This window comes from Staurois parvus, unplaced genomic scaffold (assembly GCF_062004578.1).
Source record: "Staurois parvus isolate SC_StPar_1 unplaced genomic scaffold, SC_StPar_1.0 ptg000432l, whole genome shotgun sequence".
Taxonomy (NCBI): domain Eukaryota; kingdom Metazoa; phylum Chordata; class Amphibia; order Anura; family Ranidae; genus Staurois; species Staurois parvus.
Window position 1 is genome coordinate 6,262,644 of NW_028318228.1, and position 26,203 is coordinate 6,288,846.

A 26,203-nucleotide genomic window follows, 5' to 3' on the forward strand; every position below is an offset into this window, starting at 1 on the left:
GTATAAGCACTGTTTCTGAGAACTGCTGTACATCTGTGTTGCATGGAGTCAACCAACTTCTGGCACCTGTGAACAGGTATTCCAGCCCAGGATAATTGGACCACATTCCACAGTTCTTCTCTATTTCTTGGTTTTGCCTCAGAAACTGCATTTTTGATGTCACCCCACAAGTTTTCTATTGGATTAAGATCCGGGGATTGGGCTGGCCACTCCATAACGTCAATCTTGTTGGTCTGGAACCAAGATGTTGCACGTTTACTGGTGTGTTTGGGGTCGTTGTCTTGTTGGAACACCCATTTCAAGGGAAATTTCCTCTTCAGCATAAGGCAGCATGACCTCTTCAAGTATTCTGATGTATTCAAACTGATCCATGATCCCTGGTATGCGATAAATAGACCCAACACCGTAGTATAAGAAACATCCCCATATCATGATGCTTGCACAACCATGCATCACTGTCTTCACAGTGTACTGTGGCTTGAATTCAGTGTTTGGGGGTCGTCTGACAAACTGTCTCCGGCCACTAGACCCAAAAAGAACAATCTTACTTTCATCAGTCCACAAAATGTTGCGCCATTTCTCTTTAGGCCAGTCAATGTGCTCTTTTGGCAAATTGTAACCTCTTCGGCACATGTCTTTTTTCCAACAGTGGGACTTTGCGGGGGCTTCTTGCAGATAGCTTGGCTTCACATAGGTGTCTTCTAATTGTAACAGTACTCACAGGGAACTTTACACCTTCTTTGATCTTCCTGGAGCTGATTGTTGGCTGAGACCTTGCCATTTTGGCTATTCTTCTATCCATTTGAATGGTAGTTTTTCGCTTTCTTTCACGTCTTTCAGGTTTTGGTTGCAGTTTTAAAGCATTTGCGATCATTTTAGCTGAGCAGCCTATCATTTTCTGCACTTTTTTATATGTTTTCCCCTCTCCAATCAACTTTTTAATCAAGATACACTGTTCTTCTGAACAATGTCTGGAATGACCCATTTTCCTCAGAATTTCAGAGAGAAATGCACTGTAACCATTATGTACAACATTTTCTGCCTTCCTTCCTTAAATAAAGGCAATAATTGCCACCGTTTTTTCAAAGAATGAATGACCTCACTAATAGAACTCCACACTGCTATTATTATGAACATGCCCCTTTCAATTAGTGATTCAATTACACAGAATCAGCAGCATGCATGTCATGACTGTTGGGTCTGTTGGATTTCTATTACTCTACTACACCTGCTAGTAAATTATTTGCCATGTAGAAATATCATTTCTACCAAAAACAGTGATTGATAAGGTTAGTGATGTCTGACTGCTATTATTTTGAACACAACTGTATTTTGCAGTGTGTTCACATGCTGTCTTTTTGAAGAACTCCCATTTCTGTGTTGTGTCCATTGATGCCAATGTTCCCTCCTAGTCTAAGTCTTGGAGAGCAGCTTTCAGCCTTGGAAAATTAGCTCTCTTAAAATTGAGTGTTTTATTTTTCCCGTATGTGCTCGCTGTTTACAGCTAACAATAAATGAAATCATGTTATGGTCACTGCTACCCAGATGTTCTTTTATATAGACATTCGTAATAAGCTCTGCATGGTTGGAGATTACCAGGTCCAGCAGAGCATCATTCCTAGTAGGGTGCCTCTATGAACTGTACCATAAAATTGTCCTGTAGTAGGCTTAAAAATGTTTGACCTTTAATTGTTCCTGCAGTAACATTACTCCAGTCAATTTCCAGGTAGTTAAAATCCCCCATTATTATCACTGTCCCAGCCCTTGCAGCCCTTTTCAATCTGTGGAAGGAGCTGAGTCTCCACCTCCTCATTAACACTGGGAGGCCTATAACAAACTCCTATGATTACCTTTGTAGTACGCACCCCCATGTGCAGTTCCACCCATAATGCTTCAGCCTCATCACACTCTCCATCAACTAGGACCTCTTTCACACTTGCTCTGAGATCACTTCTCACGTAGAGACAGACACTACCACCTTTCCTATTTACCCTGTCTCTCCGAAAGAGAACATAGCCAGGAATATTAATGGCCCAGTCAAGTGAAGAATGAAGCCAAGATTCAGCAATACCAATTAAATCATAGTTCTGTTCATGCACCAAATCTTCCAACTCACCTGTGTAGCAATACCCCTGAAGGGGCTGCTTAAGTTTGTTCACTTCGCCACTCTGCCTCTCAACTCCAAGAACTGTCTCAGCCCCAACTAACACACCTGGCAATAGTGTAAGTGCAAGGACCAATGAAAAGCACACACTTTATAATAAAACACAGAGATCAGCTTTACTGTAAGACCTCTATGGGAAGTAATAAACATTAACAACAGGTAAACGTTAGGTGAAATTTGGCTCTATGATGTCCAAGCAGGAGGAGAGCAGAAGAATGACTCTCTGTTGTGTCAAACTTCTCCCTTCTAACCCCTAACACCACAAGCCCAGTAGGCAAACAATGTACCAACACTGTACCCAACTGATGCTTAATAGCTACTTTCCAAGGTAAAGCTATTCCCTCACACACCATGCAATATAGAGGCCTGAATACGCATACGCGTGCACGTATGGCACCAGTAACTTCAGTCTCTTGGTAACAGGATGAATCTTTGGATCTTCAGCGAGCCACTTTTGTTGGTGCACTTAAACTCCTATGGTAAAGTATAATAGTAATCCCGTGGCAGTATTTGTATAGCAAAGCAAACACTGTGTCTGTTTAGCAGGACCATCTACACAACCCAGTGCCTGGTGAGTATGGGCGAAGTGTAATGTCTCTGTATGTGTGCAGTGTTTCTGTCATCTGCCAGTGGGCAAAATCCCTCTCACCAGATCCTGTGACTAAGGCCCAAACGATCGTCCTGGAAATGACAGGCTCCTCTGGTCATCTCACGATGAACACTTCACACTGTCAGTGTAGGCGCTGTACTGTAGGTCACCTATCTTAGTTTGGATGTTCCCTTGACTGATGAAGATCACTAAGCATGCAGTGAACTGACCATAAGCACTTCTTTTTCACATGCAGACTGCCTCCTTGCCACATGCAGACTGCTCCCCCTCAGGAAAAACAAGATGGACTCCTTCACTCTGCTCTCACTAAGCATGATAGCTTTTGTAATTCTATTCCTATATAAGCCTATCAGGCCGTTTCGGTTCAAGACTGCATATTCCACAATGCTTTGCAGCTGCACCGCCTGCTTGAGAAAGTCCCTGTCATTGGCTCCTTTAATGGCTCTTCTGATTGGCTCTCTCTCTATTACAGTCTGAGAGGAGAAGGGGGGACGACTGAAATCCCTCACTGCCTTGTGTGTATCCAGTGCAAGGGTGAGATTTCAGAGGAGATGTAAGTCAGCAGGTTACAGCAGTCACAGATAGGTTTAATTTCCTCTGCTACACCTGTTTTGCTTGGCAGACTTCTGGCATTGCTGAACAAACATTCATTGACACCTTGTGCACATGCATTTTGCATATTTTTTTATTTTCATACAAATGGTACCAATTCCACTGGTTGTTTGTAACATGGGGACCTTCTTATCATCTGCCATAGCCCTCTCTCTATCTTTCCCCATTCCACCCACCAATAAATACTGACCCCTGTCTGATCTGTCTACCCCATTATAATCTAATTCTCCCTCCCCACTCGATCCTAGTTTAAATACTCCTCCAGGCTTCTCATAAACCTCTCCCCTGGCACAGCAGACCCCCTTCCATTTAGGTGCAAACCATCTCTAGCATATAGGTTACACCCCAATGAAATGTCAGCCCAGTGCTCTAGAAACCCAAATCCTTCCCCCTTACACCAGGTCTTTAGCCATGCATTGAGTTCTCTAATATCCCCCTGTCTTTCCTGAGCTGCGCATTGCACAGGTAATATTTCAGAGAATATCACCTTGGAGGTCCTTCCCTTCAACTTACAGCCTAGTTCTTTAAATTGATTCTTAAGGAGCCTCCACCTTCCATGTATTCTGTCATTGATTCCAACATGGAATTTATCAACCTGGTCCACCTCATGCCGAACCCTGGCACCAGGGAGACAGCAAATCATTCGGTTGAGACGATCCTGGTGACAAATTATTCTAACAGTCCTTCTGATTATAGAATCCCCTATTACCACCAACTGTCTAGGCCTTCCTGCACCTCTCTCACCACCCCTCCCAGATGGTCTGCCCTCCAGGCTGTTATAGATAGCAGTGACATCCAGGGCTGCCACCCTTGAGCTTGCCACCCCCAACACTTTACCCAACTTGGCAAATCTGTTTGGGTGCACAAACCCAGGGCCAGCCTTCCTTTTCTGTGAGCCCCATCCACTCCCTCTCGTTACAGTAAACCATCTTCCTACCTGATAATACTGATTAGCCCCTCCACCCTCCACATCAATCCCATTAGCTACCTGCTCAGAGAACAGAAGACCCCTTTCAGGATTGTCGGTTCACCAACATTGACACTTTGTTGGTGATACATATACATGTATTTTATTGAAGATATAACATTGCACATTTATATTTACTTCAAGTGTATAGATCTACAGTTTCGCTTTATACTGAAAACTACTGTACTTACTTTTTTATGTGATTTTTATTATTCTTTATTGTACTTAATTGTGTTATGGTTATAAAGCCTTCTAGTTTAGGGTTTTTTTGTGGTTAGTTAAAGCGGAGTTCCACTCACACTGTAAAAAAATAATCAGCAGCTACAAAAACTGTAGCTGATGACTTTTTAAAAAACAGCCACTCACCTGCCCCATGATCCTGCGGTGTCCTCCCCGCAGCCCATTTCTCCAGCCGTTTGGTGTTCTAGGTGCCGGCATCTTCAGTGTGGGCACCTGGCTGTGCATACTGTGCATGTGCGAGTAGCGCTGAGCTTCCTGAATGGCCCTGTAGTCTTCTGGGATCTGTCACGTGTCCCAGAAGACTACGGGGAGGGAGGGTAGGAGGACAACTTCCGCTTCCGATCGCTTAGGTGATCGCAGCGAAAGTGGGAGCGGGTACCTGTCAATTTCGGGTCCCTGCTCCCCAAAGGTGCAAATCCTAAATGGGGATCGGGGGACCAGTCTTTAAAGCGGAACTTCCCCTTTTGGGTGGAGCTCCGCTTTAATGTCTTGTTAGAAGCCTGGGTATGAGTCAGCCTGGGCGTGAGGCAGTGAGGTCACTTCAGTATAGGCTGGGAGGCTCTACAGGCAAGGGCCTCTGGAGCAGTAGATTTGCATGTTTGAGGGAACCTGGCCAATCCCCAGGCAGGAGACCTGGCATGGTGGCAAGGACAACCCTTAAATATCAGAGAGCCTGAGCAGCAGGAAGTTGGGGTTAGTCAGGTGGAAGATTAAGTGATAAAGGAGCTACTGACGTGAAGCCTGGGAGAGGGCCCCATAGGCAAAGGCTGCCTACAGGCTGAAGCTGGACAGAAGGACAGCTGGACAGAAGGACCTCCAATGTCCCACAGTCTACTTGGGTGAGACAGCCTGTAAGCAGGGAAGGAGCCAGCCAAGCTTAAGGCCTGAAAGCAGCTGCAACCCATTAACCCATTACAGGGACAGGACTGTGTGAGTACTTCTACACCCCCTGGGCCAAAGAAGGGAGAGGACGTTCAGGTGCAATACCCAACTAGTTCTCCCTGGGAATACTTAATCTGTGGATCTCGGAATCCCTTGCTCAGGGACACTCTCAAGACTGTCAGGTGCAGGAGGAGAGTTTTATCTGGAGTCTGAGCAGGTTCACTAAGGGGACCAAGTGCCTTGCAAAGACTGTGTGCTGATATTTTTGTAATTTTTGCTAAGAAATTGTCATCTAAACTTGTACAGTTCCATTGGGTATCCCATATAAGCCTAAACCCCATCCTAGTTGTTAACGTCTAATAAAACAAAAACAAAAAAACCCAAGCTCAAGAACTGTTTTACTGACTTTGGATGAAAGTGCAGAAAATGTGTTTTGCCTGGCTGTGCAAAGCTTAGAGGGGCCCCAAAAACTCAGCAGCCCTTAAGAGGGTAGCGTTACATGCGTTACATGTGTAACACCCTCTTAGTCAGCTAGGGGGACATAGACTCCAACATTTAGCAAGGAAGATTGAGTAGCAGCCTGGGTGTGATATCTAGCAGGGGTCAAATTGTGTTCAGAGCTGGGAGGCTCTGCAGACCAGCCCTTTGGAATTTCCCCTGTTCTAGAACTTTAGAGAAAGGTCTAGGAGCAGTGGGTGGATCTGAGGAGTGACTAGTCTGCACTTTTAGAAAATCCTGGCGAGTCCCCAACAGGAGGCTTGGCAAGGGGACACGACAACCTTTAAGAGTAACTGAGCCTGCTCAGGAGGAGGAGAGTTCAGTTGGAGATGGATTGAGGCTGGAAAAAGGAGCCTGGAAGGGGCCCAGACTGAGAGGGGCTCCAGAGGCAGTGGAGCTTGGAAGGAGGAAAGCTCAGACCTTCACCGGCCCCCAGAGGGAGGACCTCCTGTGTAGCAGGGAAGGAGCAGCCCAGCTAAAAGGCCTGGTAGCAGCCTCTGACCCATCAGCAGCACAGGAGAAGGACTGAGTGTGTAGACCTGCACCACCTGGGCCAGATAGGGGAAGGAGGAACTCTAGTGGGAAGTTGGATTAGCCTGCAACCCAGGACTGTTTCACAATTTATGTGGCAGACACCGAATGGTTTAAATAGCACAGAATTTGTATATTTGGACACACATATGAATTTTGCATTGATTGTTTGAAGACAGACCAAATGGAAGTAATCTGGATATGGTCCACCTGGCATTAGTTTAATTTAACTGAAAATGCGCTTGCCTATAATTGATTTGTTTCACACAGAGTTCAACATAACCTTTGTGCAATGCCAACTGAGTTTTATTTCCTCCAGATTAAATATTAATCTGTAAAAAACCTGTAATATAAATCTGTAAAAACTTTTCAGGTTTTTATATATAATATTATGCTAAGGTCACCTTCAAACTGCTTGAGCCAAATGTTACACAATAAACCTGGAGACAAACATTATTATCCAGTTGTACCATCCTTTTTCTTAAAGCCCATTTAAATTTGTGAGCACTCACAAGGTACAGCAAAAACAAAAATGGTCATGTAAATGTGACTTTTGGTTCAGCAATCATTCATTTTAAAACTGCTGCCCATGCCAGAAAATGTAGGTCACAACCTACCATGTAGCATTGCTTGTCCACAAGTGTTCTCTGCATAAGGCTCCATGCACGCAGTCATCCTGTGGGGATCGTCGGCTTTCTTTACAACTTACCTTTTGTGGAGCGGGTCCAGTGTCACACCGTATAAGTTGCATGCCGACAATCCCCGCAGGACGGATCGGATCGGATCTGCGGATTGGGGAGCATAATGGATCAGACTCCGATCCATTATGCTCAATCTGCAGATCCAAACCATCCTGCGGGGATCGTCTGCATGCAACTTATACGGGGTGACACCGGACCCGCTCCACAAAAGGTAAGTTGTAAAGAAAGCCGACGATCCCCACAGGATGGATCAGATCTGCGAATTGGGGAGCATAATGGATCAGAGTCCGATCCATTATGCTAAATGGGGATCGTCAGAGGGGGTGTCACCAAGTGTTATCGCATCGAGTGACACAAACCATAGGGACACATCTGCATGCACGCTAGCGTTTTTTTTTTTTAAGCTAAAAAATGCTGGAAAAAACACTGGAAAACAATGCTAGTAATAGCATTTTTTGTAGCGTTTAGGAGTATTAGCATTTTATTAGTGTTTTTACAGTACATGTAGGAAAAAAAAGCTAGAAAAAAACTGTCAGGAGTGTTTTGGTAGCATTTAGGAGTGTTCAGAGGTTTTTTCTGCTGGCAATCCGCTCCCAACAATACAAAAAAAAAGCATTTCCATTGATCTTAGAAGCTAAAGCTTGAAAAACACTTCTAGCCTACAATAATGTGCATGGACACATAGGATAACACGATTTGCTTCTAGGGGCAGGAATAAAAAAAACCCTGATAACTAGCTGCTAGGAGCTTAAAAATAAGCTAGTGTGGATGGAGCCTTAAAGTGTTCTTATATGACATTGGTAGTGGTCAATGGGAAGAATTCCCCCTTACAGTGGTGGCCAGAATGCCATCCTCACAGTCATGCTTCTGACCCTACCAAGTGACATTGGTCCTGGAACTATGCAGGCAACATCAGATGGGAGGTAAGTAATGGCCCGTACACACGATAAGAAAATTGGACAAAGATTTCCATACGAGGAACGATCTGACGATTATCACGTCATTACTATAGTGCTTTCTACAGCCCAATCCGACTTTTTGGATGACAAAAACTGCAGTCGCAAGCTAGACATTTTTTATCATAAGTGGACACAACGTCTGATTTTCATTCAATGTATACACTAATCGTACAGAAATAATCAACTCAAATGCTGGTTCAGCAACCATTCATTTTAAATGGGCTGCCCATGCCACAAAACGTAGAACATAACACACCATGTTTGTGCACAAGAGTGTTCGCATAAAAGTGTATGACAACAAGAAAATATTCTCCTTAGGAGCTGATTACTTGCACAGAACAGAGGTCTCCTAACCATGGCCATGGGCCAAATGCAGCCCCCTACAAGATGTTATCTGGCCCGCAGCTAACGTCAGTGGGGTATCATAAATGTGGGACCACTGTGCTCACACACAGGTCTCACCACATCAGCGCAGAGGTCCTCTAGCAACCAATACTGTGCATTCATAGGAGGATGGAATGTCCTCCATCCACACCAGGGGCGGACTGACAACTCATGGGGCCCCCGAGCAGTAGGGGATCATGGGGCCCCTGTGTCCTTGCCCAAACTCACAAAAGCCTATGAAAAAGGTACCAGGGGCATCTCCTGGTGCCCCCTACTGACCCTGGGCCCTTGGGCAGTGCCCGAGTTTCCAAATGGTCAGTCCGCCCCTGATCCAGACCTTCTCCTTCTCCCGGCTCCAACACTGCTGCTACAGCTATGCTGCAAGTATGTAAGATTGGGTCAGGCTCTTAAGAGCCCACAGATGTAAGGGGGGACTCTGATGGCACCCTGAAGTAATGGGGGACTCTGATGTAAGGGGGGGAAGCTGTGATGTGGACGCTAAGGGGGAAGGGGTTTTATCGTACCTTCTTTGTTGTGTTGAACAATGCAGATTACAAAAAAGGCTCCAAGTAAAACATACTTGCTCATTTAAATTGTATGCATTAATTTACAAAACTGATTTTAATTCGTCCCACAAACATTTTTAAATCTATGGTTTGGCCCTCATTTTAAAAAATGTGGAGACCCATGGTGTAGATCAGCATTTTCCAACATTTTTACTCCAGAGGAACCCTTGAAAAAAATTTCAAGTCCCAGGGAACTCCTGTTCTGATTACTAGATTAGTCAATTAGGGGTCCTTGAGCAAATACCCCTTACTTGGTAGTGGTCAATAGGAAGACATACCCCTTGCAGTGGTGGCCAGAATGCCATCCTCACAGCCATGCTTCTGGCTCTGCCAAGTGACATTGGTCCTGGAACTATTCAGGCAACATCAGATGGGGGGTAAGTAAGAAAAATCGGAGTAAAATGTGCATACGAGGAACAATCGACCGATTATCTGATCATTAGCATAGTGCTTTCTACAGCCAATTCTGACTTTTCAGATGACAAAAACTGTGCAAGCTAGAAAATATTTATTGGACGTGAACACACTGTCCAATTTTCTGTTTAATGTGTACAGTAACTGGGCAGAAATAAATTGAATAGAAAAAAAAGCTCATGATCAGAAGCAAAGAACGACCATACAGTTCCTCTTTTACTACGCTAGTACATACTGTTTGCCTTTGTGGGCCAAGCATTTTCTAACAAGTCAATACCATTTCGACTACATCATGATATGCACTTTCAAAGAAAATCAGACGATCGGTCATCTGTTTTTTACAGTGTGTGTAGCACTACCCTCTCAAGGGCCGCTGTGTTTCTAGGTCCCCCTAAGCTTCGCACAGCCAAGAAACACGCATTTTCCATGCTTGCATCCACAGTCAGTGAACAGTCCATGAGCTTGATTTTTGTCATTTTATTGGAGGAAATAACTTGGATGGGGCAATATGGATTATGGGATGCCCAACAGGAGTGCAACCTACTTCCTATTTATAGAAAAAGATCCTAGACTGTTCTTCTCCTTGAATGCGGTCAGTTTTTACGGATCAGTAGTAAAAGCCCCCTGTGGGCTAGGGACTTGCAGCCCCTCTGGAAGTTAGCACAGATTGTTGCAAACTACATACAGAAGTATCTTCTCTCCCCTGTAGAACTGCTCCCAGCTCCTCAGCCTGCAGACACTACCAGCCTTCCTGGCTGCTCTGAAGATCTCCCAGGACAAGGATATAGGATTAGGCACAGCGCTGTCCTTTGAAAACTTGCTACATGTGGCAATCTCCCCCTGTGAATCCCTGGGTATGCTGATGTACTCACTCTGTCCTCCTTGCTCCCAGGCAATGATCTTGTTCATATCATGATGCTGAATGGATCTTCCTGAGCCAGCCCAAGCCCAGCCTGAAGGCTAAGCCCCCCCTAGACCTAGTGGACCCCTCCCAGGCCACCTGCAACCTCCTCTGCACTCCATCCTCCACCCGACTCCCCTGCTAGTATAGCTCTCTTTATGGGTAGCCTTACCGCACTACCAGGGCCTCCAACCTTGGGATTGGCCAGACTCCCATAAACATTCAGATTTACATCTCCACCCCTCCCACACATTGGCTTTTGGAAGCTTCCATGGTCCTCCATAACCAGATGGAGGTGATACAGTCCCAATCTGCTGAGTCACCCAGCCTGACCTGCAGCAACCTGACCTAATTAGAGACTCACACAGTTACCATGAGTCATATCATAATAAAATTACCTACACTAACACTAATGGCTCCCTATAGGGTGCTACACCATTGGGCTTAAGCCACAGCTCAAGGAACCTGTAGCCACTCCTCAACGAACTCAAGCGTTCCATGGAACCCAGGTTGAGAATGGCTGGTGTAGAGCATCAAACTGCCCAAAAAGTGATCTTTTTTTTTTTTTGCTGCTGTAATCTGACCTGTTAGAAGGTGGCTATGGTCCATGGTTCCACTGTATGTAGGAACATAGCTAGCCTCTCATGTTCGCTCCTGAGATGGACTATAGGCTATGGGATTTGTAGTGTCTGCAACTAATGTGTACTGCTTGTTCCAAAAAAAACATAACTGAGATGGGAAAAGAGAGGTTCATGAGCTTACGAAAGACCATACAAGGAAGCAGAAAAACACAGTAAAAACAATTTATAAAAATTAGATTACAGAGCCATTGACTACTGCATATGTATGGATTAGTCTTGGATAATAAAAATATCGTTTAGTGTCATTTTAAGTAAAAGTTCTACAGTGATGAAATCAGTGATGTTTTATACTTATTTAATAAAAAAAAAAGCATGACATGACTTATAAAGTGGCTTTGCTGCTTCATTTGTACATCAATTCACTGTTTCACAGTAGCAATTTGGTTATAAAAATGACATTTAAAATTCAGATAATAAGAACAATAATGAGAATTTGTTGAGAGCCAGAAAAAAATGATGGTGATGTAAAAAAAAAAAAACCTTTCCAAGCAGAAAATGTAACCTTGATGATATATGTAAAAACAAGCAATTTGTCTGCTTCTTTCTTCCTAAATCACATTTATGGTAAATATGCTCAGGACAACACCGAGAGACAATCACTTCAATACCACTCCTATTTTATTCTTTCAGATAAAGTGGTAGATTAGCATACATACTTTTAACTGTACAATTTTCTAGAAGACACGTATATTTCTGTTTACGCACTGTTTATTTCTGCTTTGCAAATGTTATTATTAGAGATGAGCGAATCGAAGTATCCGAAGTGGAATTCGAGTCGAATATCGGAAAAATTTCGATTCGTGCCGAATCCGAAAAACAGCCTAATTCGGACGCGCGAATCGAAATTTTTCCGAAAATGGCGGCTGACATGTGCGGCGACGGAGCGGGGATGTCGGGGAAGGCGCGCAGACAAGGCGCGCTGCCCCATAATGCATTCCTCAACGACATGTGATCGCATCAGCCAATCAGCAGCCAGCCAGCCAGCACTGTGTAATGGTCGAGGTATATATAGCGGCCATTTTGGAAATCTTCATTTGCCTGCAGTCATTGAACAGAGGCAGACCGCTCTGTACTAGGGACAGGGACAGAGTTAGGGCCACAGAAACGAGAATTGGGGACAGAGAGAAGTTACTTAGGGACAGAGAACCATTACTCAGGGACACAGACTTGTTAATGAGGGCCACAGAATCGTTATTTAGGGACAAAGAAACGCTAGTTAGGGCCACAGAATTCATACTCAGGGACAGACAGAATTGTTACTCAGTGCCAGAGAATTGTTACTTAGGGCCACAGAAACGTTATTAGGGCCACAGAATTTTTACTCAGGGACAGACAGAATTGTTACTGAGTGCCAGAGAATTGTTACTCAGGGACAGACAGAATTGTTACTGAGTGCCAGAGAATTCTTACTCAGGGCCACAGAATTCATTCTCAGGGACAGACAGAATTGTTACTCAGGGACAGACAGAATTGTTACTGAGTGCCAGAGAATTGTTACTCAGGGACAGACAGAATTGTTACTGAGTGCCAGAGAATTGTTACTCAGGGACAGACAGAATTGTTACTGAGTGCCAGAGAATTGTTACTCAGGGACAGACAGAATTGTTACTGAGTGCCAGAGAATTGTTACTCTCACAGACACAAAATTGTTACTTGCACAGACACAGAATTGTTACTTGCACAGACACACAATTGTTACTCAGGGCCACTGAATTCATACTCAGGGACAGACAGAATTGTTACTGAGTGCCAGAGAATTCTTACTCAGGGCCACAGAATTCATACTCAGGGACAGACAGAATTGTTACTCAGGGACAGACAGAATTGTTACTGAGTGCCAGAGAATTGTTACTCAGGGACAGACAGAATTGTTACTGAGTGCCAGAGAATTCTTACTCAGGGACAGACAGAATTGTTACTGAGTGCCAGAGAATTGTTACTCTCACAGACACAAAATTGTTACTTGCACAGACACAGAATTGTTACTCGCACAGAGACAGAATTGTTACTCAGGGCCACAGAATTCATACTCAGGGACAGACAGAATTGTTACTGAGTGCCAGAGAATTGTTACTCAGGGACAGACAGAATTGTTACTGAGTGCCAGAGAATTGTTACTCTCACAGACACAAAATTGTTACTTGCACAGACACAGAATTGTTACTTGCACAGACACACAATTGTTACTCAGGGCCACAGAATTCATACTCAGGGACAGACAGAATTGTTACTGAGTGCCAGAGAATTCTTACTCAGGGCCACAGAATTCATACTCAGGGACAGACAGAATTGTTACTCAGGGACAGACAGAATTGTTACTGAGTGCCAGAGAATTGTTACTCAGGGACAGACAGAATTGTTACTGAGTGCCAGAGAATTGTTACTCTCACAGACACAAAATTGTTACTTGCACAGACACAGAATTGTTACTTGCACAGACACACAATTGTTACTCAGGGCCACAGAATTCATACTCAGGGACAGACAGAATTGTTACTGAGTGCCAGAGAATTCTTACTCAGGGACAGACAGAATTGTTACTGAGTGCCAGAGAATTCTTACTCAGGGCCACAGAATTCATTCTCAGGGACAGACAGAATTGTTACTCAGGGACAGACAGAATTGTTACTGAGTGCCAGAGAATTGTTACTCAGGGACAGACAGAATTGTTACTGAGTGCCAGAGAATTGTTACTCAGGGACAGACAGAATTGTTACTGAGTGCCAGAGAATTGTTACTCAGGGACAGACAGAATTGTTACTGAGTGCCAGAGAATTGTTACTCTCACAGACACAAAATTGTTACTTGCACAGACACAGAATTGTTACTTGCACAGACACACAATTGTTACTCAGGGCCACAGAATTCATACTCAGGGACAGACAGAATTGTTACTGAGTGCCAGAGAATTCTTACTCAGGGCCACAGAATTCATACTCAGGGACAGACAGAATTGTTACTCAGGGACAGACAGAATTGTTACTGAGTGCCAGAGAATTGTTACTCAGGGACAGACAGAATTGTTACTGAGTGCCAGAGAATTCTTACTCAGGGACAGACAGAATTGTTACTGAGTGCCAGAGAATTGTTACTCTCACAGACACAAAATTGTTACTTGCACAGACACAGAATTGTTACTCGCACAGAGACAGAATTGTTACTCAGGGCCACAGAATTCATACTCAGGGACAGACAGAATTGTTACTGAGTGCCAGAGAATTGTTACTCAGGGACAGACAGAATTGTTACTGAGTGCCAGAGAATTGTTACTCTCACAGACACAAAATTGTTACTTGCACAGACACAGAATTGTTACTTGCACAGACACACAATTGTTACTCAGGGCCACAGAATTCATACTCAGGGACAGACAGAATTGTTACTGAGTGCCAGAGAATTCTTACTCAGGGCCACAGAATTCATACTCAGGGACAGACAGAATTGTTACTGAGTGCCAGAGAATTGTTACTCAGGGACAGACAGAATTGTTACTGAGTGCCAGAGAATTGTTACTCTCACAGACACAAAATTGTTACTTGCACAGACACAGAATTGTTACTTGCACAGACACACAATTGTTACTCAGGGCCACAGAATTCATACTCAGGGACAGACAGAATTGTTACTGAGTGCCAGAGAATTCTTACTCAGGGCCACAGAATTCATACTCAGGGACAGACAGAATTGTTACTGAGTGCCAGAGAATTGTTACTCAGGGACAGACAGAATTGTTACTGAGTGCCAGAGAATTGTTACTCTCACAGACACAAAATTGTTACTTGCACAGACACAGAATTGTTACTTGCACAGACACACAATTGTTACTCAGGGCCACAGAATTCATACTCAGGGACAGACAGAATTGTTACTGAGTGCCAGAGAATTCTTACTCAGGGCCACAGAATTCATACTCAGGGACAGACAGAATTGTTACTCAGGGACAGACAGAATTGTTACTGAGTGCCAGAGAATTGTTACTCAGGGACAGACAGAATTGTTACTGAGTGCCAGAGAATTGTTACTCTCACAGACACAAAATTGTTACTTGCACAGACACAGAATTGTTACTTGCACAGACACACAATTGTTACTCAGGGCCACAGAATTCATACTCAGGGACAGACAGAATTGTTACTGAGTGCCAGAGAATTGTTACTCAGGGACAGACAGAATTGTTACTGAGTGCCAGAGAATTGTTACTCTCACAGACACAAAATTGTTACTTGCACAGACACAGAATTGTTACTCGCACAGAGACAGAATTGTTACTCAGGGCCACAGAATTCATACTCAGGGACAGACAGAATTGTTACTGAGTGCCAGAGAATTGTTACTCAGGGAAGACAGAATTGTTACTGAGTGCCAGAGAATTGTTACTCAGGGACAGACAGAATTGTTACTGAGTGCCAGAGAATTGTTACTCAGGGAAGACAGAATTGTTACTGAGTGCCAGAGAATTGTTACTCAGGGACAGACAGAATTGTTACTGAGTGCCAGAGAATTGTTACTCTCACAGACACAAAATTGTTACTTGCACAGACACAGAATTGTTACTCGCACAGAGACAGAATTGTTACTCAGGGCCACAGAATTCATACTCAGGGACAGACAGAATTGTTACTGAGTGCCAGAGAATTGTTACTCAGGGACAGACAGAATTGTTACTGAGTGCCAGAGAATTGTTACTCAGGGACAGACAGAATTGTTACTGAGTGCCAGAGAATTGTTACTCAGGGACAGACAGAATTGTTACTGAGTGCCAGAGAATTGTTACTCGCACAGACACAAAATTGTTACTTGCACAGACACAGAATTGTTACTCGCACAGACACAGAATTGTTACTCGCACAGACACAGAATTGTTACTCAGGGCCACAGAATTCATACTCAGGGACAGACAGAATTGTTACTGAGTGCCAGAGAATTGTTACTCAGGGACACCTAATCGTTGAATTAAATAGTATGTCAGACAACATGCAGAGGAGTGGCAGAGGAGGCAATGTTTTAGGAGCGAGCAGACGTGGCAGCAGAGGAAGGGGTCGAGGCAGCAGTATTCGCAGCCAGAGGCCAGTGCTCCCGGTGTCATCCAGCGGTCGTGTCTCCACCGACAACCCTGCCGTCATTGATTGGTTGGCTCGGTCGTCTTCCTCTTCCCAGGTCACCTCTGACACCTACAGCCAACGGTCGGTGGGTACGTCAGACACAACCGTTAGTTGGCATGGCCCGGGACCAAGCCCACTGAAATCACGTGTCCTCTACCTGCCCCTGTCCTTTGCTGTTCCCTCACCAAGCGAAGTATCGCATGCTGTGGGCTCAGCCCCACTGTACAGTGAGGAAGAGCTAACAGAGGGCGGTCAGGAACGGGGGGAGACATCGGCCTTTTCAGCAGCCAAGCGAACAAGTACTGGCGAGGAGAGTGGCTCGGTAGCCGGTCTAGAGACAGGTCTGTCTCCTGACCCAGACGCAGCCGAGGGGGCTAGTAGTGAGGCGGAGACCCTACTTGATGATGAGGAGGTTGATCGCACTTGGCACTTGACTCACATAGCTGCTGCCAGGCCCCTAATCTGCCATAGGCCCCTATATACCGCCTCCTCATGCTGCTGCCAAGTCCAGAGTCTGTCATGGTCCCTGTACGGCCTCCCATTGCTGCTGTCTCCATCGCCACACTCTGCTGCCATGTGCCACTTTCAGGTCTCTTCACACTGCTGGTGTGTTAAATTTTTTGACATAGGGTGCAGGCAGATTACGGGCCTCACATAGCTGCTGCCAGGCCCCTAATCTGCCATAGGCCCCTATATACCGCCTCCTCATGCTGCTGCCAAGTCCAGAGTCTGTCATGGTCCCTGTACGGCCTCCCATTGCTGCTGTCTCCATCGCCACACTCTGCTGCCATGTGCCACTTTCAGGTCTCTTCACACTGCTGGTGTGTTAAATTTTTTGACATAGGGTGCAGGCAGATTACGGGCCTCACATAGCTGCTGCCAGGCCCCTAATCTGCCATGGGCCCCTATATACCGCCTCCTCATGCTGCTGCCAAGTCCAGAGTCTGTCATGGTCCCTGTACGGCCTCCCATTGCTGCTGTCTCCATCGCCACACTCTGCTGCCATGTGCCACTTTCAGGTCTCTTCACACTGCTGGTGTGTTAAATTTTTTGACATAGGGTGCAGGCAGATTACGGGCCTCACATAGCTGCTGCCAGGCCCCTAATCTGCCATGGGCCCCTATATACCGCCTCCTCATGCTGCTGCCAAGTCCAGAGTCTGTCATGGGTCCCTGTACGGCCTCCCATTGCTGCTGTCTCCATCGCCACACTCTGCCATGTGCCACTTTCAGGTCTCCTCACACACTGCTGGTGTGTAGAATTTTTTGACATAGGGTGCTGGCAGATTACGGGCCTCCCATAGCTGCTGCCAGGCCCCTAATCTGCCATGGGCCCCTATATACCGCCTCCTCATGCTGCTGCCAAGTCCAGAGTCTGTCATGGTCCCTGTACGGCCTCCCATTGCTGCTGTCTCCATCGCCACACTCTGCTGCCATGTGCCACTTTCAGGTCTCTTCACACTGCTGGTGTGTTAAATTTTTTGACATAGGGTGCAGGCAGATTACGGGCCTCACATAGCTGCTGCCAGGCCCCTAATCTGCCATAGGCCCCTATATACCGCCTCCTCATGCTGCTGCCAAGTCCAGAGTCTGTCATGGTCCCTGTACGGCCTCCCATTGCTGCTGTCTCCATCGCCACACTCTGCTGCCATGTGCCACTTTCAGGTCTCTTCACACTGCTGGTGTGTTAAATTTTTTGACATAGGGTGCAGGCAGATTACGGGCCTCACATAGCTGCTGCCAGGCCCCTAATCTGCCATGGGCCCCTATATACCACCTCCTCCTGCTGCTGCCAGGTCCAGAGTCTCTCATGGGTCCCTGTACGGCCTCCCATTGCTGCTGTCTCCATCGCCACACTCTGCTGCCATGTGCCACTTTCAGGTCTCTTCACACTGCTGGTGTGTTAAATTTTTTGACATAGGGTGCTGCAAGATAACGGGCCTCACATAGCTGCTGCCAGGCCCCTAATCAGCCATGGGCCCCTATACCGCCTCCTCCTGCTGCTGCCAGGTCCAGAGTCTCTCATGGGTCCCTGTACGGCCTCCCATTGCTGCTGTCTCCATCGCCACACTCTGCTGCCATGTGCCACTTTCAGGTCTCTTCACACTGCTGGTGTGTTAAATTTTTTGACATAGGGTGCTGCAAGATAACGGGCCTCACATAGCTGCTGCCAGGCCCCTAATCAGCCATGGGCCCCTATACCGCCTCCTCCTGCTGCTGCCAGGTCCAGAGTCTCTCATGCCATGTGCCACTTTCAGGTCTCTTCACACTGCTGGTGTGTTTAATTTTTTGACATAGGGTGCAGGCAGATTACGGGCCTCACATAGCTGCTGCCAGGCCCCTAATCTGCCATGGGCCCCTATATACCGCCTCCTCATGCTGCTGCCAAGTCCAGAGTCTGTCATGGGTCCCTGTACGGCCTCCCATTGCTGCTGTCTCCATCGCCACACTCTGCCATGTGCCACTTTCAGGTCTCCTCACACACTGCTGGTGTGTAGAATTTTTTGACATAGGGTGCTGGCAGATTACGGGCCTCCCATAGCTGCTGCCAGGCCCCTAATCTGCCATGGGCCCCTATATACCGCCTCCTCATGCTGCTGCCAAGTCCAGAGTCTGTCATGGTCCCTGTACGGCCTCCCATTGCTGCTGTCTCCATCGCCACACTCTGCTGCCATGTGCCACTTTCAGGTCTCTTCACACTGCTGGTGTGTTAAATTTTTTGACATAGGGTGCAGGCAGATTACGGGCCTCACATAGCTGCTGCCAGGCCCCTAATCTGCCATGGGCCCCTATATACCGCCTCCTCATGCTGCTGCCAAGTCCATAGTCTGTCATGGTCCCTGTACGGCCTCCCATTGCTGCTGTCTCCATCGCCACACTCTGCTGCCATGTGCCACTTTCAGGTCTCTTCACACTGCTGGTGTGTTAAATTTTTTGACATAGGGTGCTGCAAGATAACGGGCCTCACATAGCTGCTGCCAGGCCCCTAATCAGCCATGGGCCCCTATACCGCCTCCTCCTGCTGCTGCCAGGTCCAGAGTCTCTCATGGGTCCCTGTACGGCCTCCCATTGCTGCTGTCTCCATCGCCACACTCTGCTGCCATGTGCCACTTTCAGGTCTCTTCACACTGCTGGTGTGTTAAATTTTTTGACATAGGGTGCAGGCAGATTACGGGCCTCACATAGCTGCTGCCAGGCCCCTAATCTGCCATAGGCCCCTATATACCGCCTCCTCATGCTGCTGCCAAGTCCAGAGTCTGTCATGGTCCCTGTACGGCCTCCCATTGCTGCTGTCTCCATCGCCACACTCTGCTGCCATGTGCCACTTTCAGGTCTCTTCACACTGCTGGTGTGTTAAATTTTTTGACATAGGGTGCAGGCAGATTACGGGCCTCACATAGCTGCTGCCAGGCCCCTAATCTGCCATAGGCCCCTATATACCGCCTCCTCATGCTGCTGCCAAGTCCAGAGTCTGTCATGGTCCCTGTACGGCCTCCCATTGCTGCTGTCTCCATCGCCACACTCTGCTGCCATGTGCCACTTTCAGGTCTCTTCACACTGCTGGTGTGTTAAATTTTTTGACATAGGGTGCAGGCAGATTACGGGCCTCACATAGCTGCTGCCAGGCCCCTAATCTGCCATGGGCCCCTATATACCGCCTCCTCATGCTGCTGCCAAGTCCAGAGTCTGTCATGGTCCCTGTACGGCCTCCCATTGCTGCTGTCTCCATCGCCACACTCTGCTGCCATGTGCCACTTTCAGGTCTCTTCACACTGCTGGTGTGTTAAATTTTTTGACATAGGGTGCAGGCAGATTACGGGCCTCACATAGCTGCTGCCAGGCCCCTAATCTGCCATGGGCCCCTATATACCGCCTCCTCATGCTGCTGCCAAGTCCAGAGTCTGTCATGGTCCCTGTACGGCCTCCCATTGCTGCTGTCTCCATCGCCACACTCTGCTGCCATGTGCCACTTTCAGGTCTCCTCACACACTGCTGGTGTGTAGAATTTTTTGACATAGGGTGCTGGCAGATTACGGGCCTCCCATAGCTGCTGCCAGGCCCCTAATCTGCCATGGGCCCCTATATACCGCCTCCTCATGCTGCTGCCAAGTCCAGAGTCTGTCATGGTCCCTGTACGGCCTCCCATTGCTGCTGTCTCCATCGCCACACTCTGCTGCCATGTGCCACTTTCAGGTCTCTTCACACTGCTGGTGTGTTAAATTTTTTGACATAGGGTGCAGGCAGATTACGGGCCTCACATAGCTGCTGCCAGGCCCCTAATCTGCCATAGGCCCCTATATACCGCCTCCTCATGCTGCTGCCAAGTCCAGAGTCTGTCATGGTCCCTGTACGGCCTCCCATTGCTGCTGTCTCCATCGCCACACTCTGCTGCCATGTGCCACTTTCAGGTCTCTTCACACTGCTGGTGTGTTAAATTTTTTGACATAGGGTGCAGGCAGATTACGGGCCTCACATAGCTGCTGCCAGGCCCCTAATCTGCCATGGGCCCCTATATACCACCTCCTCCTGCTGCTGCCAGGTCCAGAGTCTCTCATGGGTCCCTGTACGGCCTCCCATTGCTGCTGTCTCCATCGCCACACTCTGCTGCCATGTGCCACTTTCAGGTCTCTTCACACTGCTGGTGTGTTAAATTTTTTGACATAGGGTGCTGCAAGATAACGGGCCTCACATAGCTGCTGCCAGGCCCCTAATCAGCCATGGGCCCCTATACCGCCTCCTCCTGCTGCTGCCAGGTCCAGAGTCTCTCATGGGTCCCTGTACGGCCTCCCATTGCTGCTGTCTCCATCGCCACACTCTGCTGCCATGTGCCACTTTCAGGTCTCTTCACACTGCTGGTGTGTTAAATTTTTTGACATAGGGTGCTGCAAGATAACGGGCCTCACATAGCTGCTGCCAGGCCCCTAATCAGCCATGGGCCCCTATACCGCCTCCTCCTGCTGCTGCCAGGTCCAGAGTCTCTCATGCCATGTGCCACTTTCAGGTCTCTTCACACTGCTGGTGTGTTTAATTTTTTGACATAGGGTGCAGGCAGATTACGGGCCTCACATAGCTGCTGCCAGGCCCCTAATCTGCCATGGGCCCCTATATACCGCCTCCTCATGCTGCTGCCAGGTCCAGAGTCTCTCATGGGTCCCTGTACGGCCTCCCATTGCTGCTTTCTCCATCGCCACACTCTGCCATGTGCCACTTTCAGGTCTCCTCACACACTGCTGGTGTGTTGAATTTTTTGACATAGGGTGCTGGCAGATTACGGGCCTCCCATAGCTGCTGCCAGGCCCCTAATCTGCCATGGGCCCCTATATACCGCCTCCTCATGCTGCTGCCAAGTCCAGAGTCTGTCATGGGTCCCTGTACGGCCTCCCATTGCTGCTGTCTCCATCGCCACACTCTGCCATGTGCCACTTTCAGGTCTCCTCACACACTGCTGGTGTGTAGAATTTTTTGACATAGGGTGCTGGCAGATTACGGGCCTCCCATAGCTGCTGCCAGGCCCCTAATCTGCCATGGGCCCCTATATACCGCCTCCTCATGCTGCTGCCAAGTCCAGAGTCTGTCATGGGTCCCTGTACGGCCTCCCATTGCTGCTGTCTCCATCGCCACACTCTGCCATGTGCCACTTTCAGGTCTCCTCACACTGCTGGTGTGTTGAATTTTTTGACATAGGGTGCTGGCAGATTACGGGCCTCCTATAGCTGCTGCCAGGCCCCTAATCTGCCATGGGCCCCTATATACCGCCTCCTCATGCTGCTGCCAAGTTCAGAGTCTGTCATGGGTCCCTGTACGGCCTCCCATTGCTGCTGTCTCCATCGCCACACTCTGCCATGTGCCACTTTCAGGTCTCCTCACACTGCTGGTGTGTTGAATTTTTTGACATAGGGTGCTGGCAGATTACGGGCCTCCTATAGCTGCTGCCAGGCCCCTAATCTGCCATAAGCCCCTATATACCGCCTCCTCATGCTGCTGCCAAGTCCAGAGTCTGTCATGGGTCCCTGTACGGCCTCCCATTGCTGCTGTCTCCATCGCCACACTCTGCCATGTGCCACTTTCAGGTCTCCTCACACACTGCTGGTGTGTTGAATTTTTTGACATAGGGTGCTGGCAGATTACGGGCCTCCTATAGCTGCTGCCAGGCCCCTAATCTGCCGTAGGCCCCTATATACCGCCTCCTCATGCTGCTGCCAGGTCCAGAGTCTCTCATGGGTCCCTGTACGGCCTCCCATTGCTGCTGTCTCCATCGCCACACTCTGCCATGTGCCACTTTCAGGTCTCCTCACACTGCTGGTGTGTTCCATTTTTTGTCATAGGGTGCTGGCAGATTATGGGCCTCCCATAACTGCTGCCAGGCCCCTAATCTGCCATGGGCCCCTATACCGACTCCTCATGCTGTGACGTTGCAACAAGGTGGAATTCAACCCTACATATGTTAGACCGCCTTTACGAACAGCAAAAGGCCATCACAGATTTCCTGATGTTAAAAGCAGATAAAGGTACTCCCTGTGTAACTTAGATGTCAGCCATTGGCAGCTCATGCGTGACACCTGCGCTTGCTCAGGCCCTTTGAGGAGGCCACGCTATTCGTGAGTCGGCAGGACTATGGGATGAACGACGTCATTCCTCTGTTGCACGTCCTGGAACAAATGCTGTTAACAATGGCTGGTCAGGGTGCGGTAGACGTGGCGCACAGATCTCAACGCCACATGGCCCCTGTGGGGGCAGGACTGGAAGAAGAGGAGGAGGTAGAGGAGGACATTGGTGCTCAGGAATTATTGAGTGAAATGGGTGGTTTTTCCACTCAGCGGACAGGAGTGGAGGAGCAGGAGCATCTGGTAGAGGAGGAGGAAGAGGAGACAGAGGACCTAGACGCACCGTGGCAGTATGCTGTGGAGATGGAGGCAGGGAGTCCCTCGCATTCCTTGGCACAAATGGCCCATAGCATGCTCGGTTGCTTGCGTAGCGACAGCCGAATAATAACCATCAGACAGAGGGATGACTTTTGGCTGTCCACCTTGTTGGACCCTCGCTACCGTTCAAAAATGGTGGCCTTTTTCACACCTGCTGAGAGGGAGGCCAAAATAACGTACTATAAAAAACACCTATGTAGTCAGCTGGTCTCTGCCTGTCTGCGCCAACGTCCATCCTCAGACACTGTGGGCCCTGTGCGCTCGTGTTCCGCTGCCATGGCAGCAGGGGAGGGGTGGGGTGGTAGGAGCAGTGGCAGCTCCACCAGCAGCGGCTGCCTCAGTCTGCAGTCGATGATGAGTAGCTTTCTTCACCAGCGCAGTGAGGAAACTACTAACCAGCCGCAGCAGCAGCAGCAGCATCAGGTGGACCTGGAGCAGGACCTCAAACAACAGGCTTAGGCCTACTTGGACAGCACCCTGCCAACCGAGGTAGACAATCCCCTTGACTACTGGGCAACGAAACTTGACCTTTGGCCCCAACTAGCTGAATTTGCCCTTGAAAGGCTGTCATGCCCGGCCAGTAGCGTGGCATCGGAGCGCGTGTTTAGTGCGGCAGGAGGTATTGCAACTCCGCGGAGGACACGACTGTCCACCCAAAGTGTGGAGAGACTCACGTTTGTGAAAATGAATCAGGCGTGGATTAGTCTGGATTTCAAACCACCAGTTCCTGACACAACTGACTAAATCCGCCATGAATCATGCCCCAAACATGTGCCACTTTCAGGTCTCCTCACACTGCTGGTGTGTTCCATTTTTTGTCATAGGGTGCTGGCAGATTACGGGCCTCCCATAGCTGCTGCCAGGCCCCTAATCTGCCATGGGCCCCTATACCGCCTCCTCATGCTGCTGCCAAGTCCAGAGTCTCTCATGGGTCCCTGTACGGCCTCCCATTGCTGCTGCCTCCATCGCCACACTCTGCCATGTGCCACTTTCAGGTCTCCTCACACTGCTGGTGTGTTCCATTTTTTGTCATAGGGTGCTGGCAGATTACGGGCCTCCCATAGCTGCTGCCAGGCCCCTAATCTGCCATGGGCCCCTATACCGCCTCCTCATGCTGCTGCCAGGTCCAGAGTCTCTCATGGGTCCCTGTACGGCCTCCCATTGCTGCTGTCTCCATCGCCACACTCTGCCATGTGCCACTTTCAGGTCTCCTCACACTGCTGGTGGGTTCCATTTTTTGTCATAGGGTGCTGGCAGATTACGGGCCTCCCATAGCTGCTGCCAGGCCCGTAATCTGCCATGGGCCCCCGTACCGACTCCTCATGCTGCTGCCAGGCCCGTAATCTGTCATGGGCCACTGTTGTCGCTTGTTGGCATATTCCGCTCGTTCAGATGCTCCTTCTCCTGCTACTCCTCTTCACGGATTCCGTCAGCAGTCTTTCTTGGAATCCGTTTCCAAGAGACAACAGTTTGCGAGCACGCACCCGACGGTGCAGAAGCTGAACGTCCTCCTGTCCAAGTTGCTGCTGCCAGGCTCGTAATCTGTCATGCGCCCCTGTACCGCCTCCTCATGCTGCTGCCAGGTCCAGAGTGTGTCATGGGCCCCCGTACCGACTCCTCATGCTGCTGCCAGGCCCGTAATCTGTCATGGGCCCCTGTACCGCCTCCCCATGCTGCTGCCAGGTCCAGAGTGTGTCATGGGTCCCTGTACGGCCTCCCATTGCTGCTGCCAGGCCCGTAATCTGCCATGGGCCCCTGTACCGACTCCTCATGCTGCTGCCAGGCCCGTAATCTGTCATGGGCCCCTGTACCGCCTCCTCATGCTGCTGCCAGGTCCAGAGTGTGTCATGGGTCCCTGTACGGCCTCCTATTGCTGCTGTCTCTATCGCCACACTCTGCCATGTGCCACTTTCAGGTCTCCTCACACTGCTGGTGGTTTCCATTTTTGTCATAGGGTGCTGTATGGCCTCCCATTGCTGCTGCCTCCACCGCCACACTGTGGCTCCACACTCTGGTTTTGGCCCCGTGACTGCCCAAATGAGTGAAGTGTGCGGTGATTCTAAGATCGACGGCACTCATCTGCATGTCATACTGACTGACAGTATTATTTCTCTTCCCCAGCAGACTCCAAGGGCATTTAAATTAAAGGTACAGTGTTCTGCACTAATATTAAGTCTCTCTGAAGCCTAGAAACACCCTTTTTTAAGTTAAATTCACAGCGAATTTATTCGACTCGAATCGAATATTGTCCACGAATTCGCCGAATCAGTCGAATCGAATTTTTCATTTCTTCGCTCATCTCTAGTTATTATCTTTAAATGTGGATAATTCTAAATAATTCCAGTAAGCACTGTGTGCATCCAAGCCTACTACTAGTGAACACGACTCGAATGTGTTGTTCCGCTAGGAATTTGGCATATTCCCTTTAATGGAAATGGAAATGGAAGTGCCACAGCACTAAAAGGTCCAGATACAACTATAGTCCAATAAATGTTTTGTGGGTCCAAGAGAGCCCCCTTCATCAGAAGGGTTTCTCTATATCAATCCAATATTAGTGCAATATCTCCTCCTGAAAATTTAAATGGGGATATTTTTTCTAGTCCTGATGATGGGTCTCTTTTGGACCCCCAAAACATGTTGGATACTTGTTGTGATTGTCCCCCTGACTTTTAGTGCAGCAAAGTTGTATCTGGACCTCTTAGCAGTGGTGTGGCACTTCAGTTTTCAATTGTGTTATATTACATTACAAGCCAAGGAGACTGTGGAGATCCTCTTGGGTAAAGAAGTTGCCTGCTGTTACGGGAGTGACTTTTGGGGGTGGGGGGACCCCTGTATCATCTTCCCAAATTCTTATGTTTAACCACCCTGTGCCTGTTAAGGGGTACAGGGTGTGGATGTGAATATCTATTGTGTATTGGTGTGTTGTCCTTTGTTCCCTGCCACATGGCTGTACATTGTCCTTTGCCATGTGCTGCATCCCATTGTTCTGTGTCTTGGTTGGGTGGTGGGGGGGGTGTTTCCTGACCCTGGTTGTGTTTCCCCGCCCTGTGTATATATATATTGTGTTTTGTGTAAAAATAAAAGAGTTGACTTCCTGTCTTATGAAGAG